This window comes from Vollenhovia emeryi, unplaced genomic scaffold (genome assembly GCF_000949405.1).
Source record: "Vollenhovia emeryi isolate VEMERY1.0 unplaced genomic scaffold, V.emery_V1.0 DF940621.1, whole genome shotgun sequence".
NCBI lineage: Eukaryota > Metazoa > Arthropoda > Insecta > Hymenoptera > Formicidae > Vollenhovia > Vollenhovia emeryi.
Window position 1 is genome coordinate 4,440 of NW_011965745.1, and position 3,472 is coordinate 7,911.

At 36.1% G+C, this 3,472-nt stretch overlaps 1 pseudogene; it reads left to right on the top strand.

The window, feature by feature from the left end:
* The first annotated feature begins 2,100 nt into the window (after positions 1–2,100).
* LOC105555863 lies at positions 2,101–3,408 on the top strand (annotated as a pseudogene).
* Positions 3,409–3,472: the final 64 nt, after the last annotated feature.

A 3,472-nucleotide genomic window follows, 5' to 3' on the forward strand; every position in this document is an offset into this window, starting at 1 on the left:
AATCGTCCGATTTTGAGAAGTTGAGATTAGTTTTTACTGTGTTATATGTATATGTAATAAACAATATTGATAGGCAAAATACATTATGATTATACTTAATTATTGTGACAGAAATTTTAACAGATGTTATGTATTTTATTTAAAATAAAATATAATTTGTCTGTTTAAATTTCTGTCACATAAATAATATAATCACTCATTTTGTCTCTCCAATATATAAAGATATACAGGGTGTGTCCTAATACCCGTATGTCCCGTAGATAGATACCGGGGCAAACTGATTAGAAAAGTCCTATACCATTTTGCAAAATTCGCAATAGTTATCGAGAAATTAATTTTAACGTCTGAGCGAATGAGAGCGTAGAAGGCGGCAGGCCGGACTCGGCAGGCAACGGAGAGTCTTATAAAAGAGATATAATTTTGAAAATTAGTAGAAAATGTGTACATTTTTAAAGTAAGGTTTGATTACATATTTTATCAAAATATAAAAGTATTTTACTCGAGTTACAATATAAAATAAAATATGAAGAAACATTATAAAATAAGAGATCAACTTCAAGAGAATCGGATATTACTATTTGACACTATTAGCAACCGATGAGCGTTTGAGAGGTTACGTTCGATGTTATGCATTTCAGGCACTAAACATTTGAAAGAGAGTAAAAAAGCGGGTAAAGAAGGAAGAAATCGCGCCGGCGCAATTGGCGTTGACCAACGCGACGTGTTGCGATTTCTAGTTCCTGGTTTCGGCTTACGTCACCGAAATTTTCTCTTTATTTCGGCCGAAACCGAAATCAAGCCGAAATCTTGATTTTAGGCCGAAAATAGCCGAAACCGAAACCGAAACCGAAATTTCGGTCGGACTCTAATAATTTATGATAAAACTATTTAAAATTGGAAAAAATTAATATAAAACTTAATTCTGTTACATTTGATTTGCATCGTAGCATAGTAACCAGCTTCATGGTCATTGATATTGATCGACTACTTTGGCAGCTGAAGTTGCAACATGTTGCAAATTTTTTAGATGTCTTAAGTTCACACGTCCATTATTCATAAAGAGAATGTACTAATGAAACGTGTAAAGAAGCGAAAGCGGGCAAACGGACGCCCGCGGGCGGTGAAAATTACCCACCGTTGCCGTTGCTCAACAACATGGGTGCATTCGTTTACGCAGTGACTGCAACAGATGTAGTTCGTTTACTCTGCCTACGAAAACGACTGCAGTGCAGTTTGTCGTTCGTTTACGCAGAGATGCATCCTATCTGCGCAGCTACTTCGGAGGTCCTGCTCTGGATGCTCTGCTTGCAGTACTGCGTAAATAAATGTAAAACTGCAAGAATTGTCTGTTTAGTGCTAGCCATCATTAACGTCGAATTTATGTTGAGCATCTTTTAATTGAAATTGAGTTATTTTATAAAAATAAAAAACCAAAAAGGTGAAGATCACCTGCTTCAAATCGATCCTACAAAACTGAAAGTAATGCAAGATAAGTTATATGGAAAACTAGAAAAAAAATTAAAATTAAAATTAAAATTCTTAAAACCCGCTGCAGACGATGCTATTTTTCCTGCTAGATTGCTTGCGATTTACTAAATTACTAGGAATCCTGAGTGCTGAATGGTGCAACGATAGCAATTTATTAGATTGCAAGTAATCCAGCAGGAAAAATAGCATCGTCTGCAGCGGGTTTTAAGAATTTTAATTTTAATTTTTTTTCTAGTTTTCCATATAACTATCTTGCATTACTTTCAGTTTTGTAGGATCGATTAGCATCGTCTGCAGCGGACTTAAGTCTGGATTATGAGTCGAATTGTTTGTCACGATCTTATTATTAATCTTGGAATATATGCTTAGTATCCTTTGTGGATCACTAGCTCTATTATTTTTCTTCTTATATAATAACATTTATTTAAAACTTTTAATATGTTATCTGAATTAATAAATGAAATGAACAATACCGTATCATCTAATAATAGTAGCTCTTCATCAGAGCTATCTGACCATAAATCAGAATCTGATGAGCTACTGTCGATCAAGTCCATTGCATGAATAATATTAATCATTATGGTTTCTGAAAGGAGAATTTTTTTAAATAAAATGTGTTTAAAGATATAATTTATATAATTAAGGTCGTTATCATATTTTCTCCAAATTTAAATAATTAACACTTAACCTCTAAACAAATGGGAGGAGTCAAACGTCCGAGCAGTCGTTCACGCAGTTGTCCGTTCGGTAAATTACGTCACGTGATTAGTAGATGAGAGATGCAGTGAATGCTGTCCGAGAGCGGCCTTTGGTAGCACGGTCGCATAGGGAGGGGATGACGCACACAAGCGAGCGACCGTGGCCGTGTGCGCACGGTCGCGTGCTAAGAGCTGCATAAACGTATACACCCCATGACTCTTACATAACACATGTGATATATATCACTTGAGGCGTTCTCGCTCGGATCACTTCGTAATAAAAGATTGGACGGCCGTGCGCTTTCAAGTAGTATATTTCAGTGGTCACGCACGTAAACTTCAAAGTGCGATGTCGTGGTTAATGAACAACATTCGGGACTGGTTTCTATCCCTGGTCGTGAGGATACTCAAGACCGGCCAGATACCTGGACACGTGGCGTTCATCTTGGACGGAAACAGGCGTTACGCGCAAAAGTATAATATATTAACAGCGGAGGGACACTTGAAAGGGTGAGCATGAGTTCGAAGAGTCGTCCGTTGTTGTCTTAGGCTAGTATTACATTTGTTGTATAACAAATTTTTTAAGTGTGTTGATTGGCTGCAAGATAATAAAATTCTCGAATATCTAGAAATTTTCTATTCAGCGGCCACTCAACCCGCTTAAAAAAATGGTCTTACGACAGATGTAATATTATTAGACTTATACCTCACGTTTTATTTACGACAGGAGTGGAAAACTGACCGATACGATAAGTTGTTGCATTTCTCTCGGTATTACGGAGATGACGGTCCTTGCTTTTAGCATAGAGAACTTTAGACGCAGCAAGGAAAAAGTCGACGGACTCCTGAATCTTGCCAGGCAGAAGTTCAAAGAAATGTTATTAATAATATGTTATTAATAACATTTGCCAGGCAAAAGTTCAAAGAAATGTTATTAATAACATGTTATTAATAACATGTTATTAATAACATTTCTTTGAACTTCTGCCTGGCAAGATTCAGGAGTCCGTCGACATGTTATTAATAATATGTTATTAATAACATTTCTTTGAACTTCTGCCTGGCAAGATTCAGGAGTCCGTCGACTTCTTCCTTGCTGTGTCTAAAGTTCTCTATGCTAAAAGCAAAGACCGTCATCTCCGTAATACCGAGAGAAATGCACCAACTTATCGTATTGGTCAGTTTTCCACTCCTGTCGTAAATAAAACGTGAGGTATAAGTCTAATAATTAAATAGTCTAAATATCTAAATAGTCTAAATAATTAAATAGTCTAAATATTAATAAC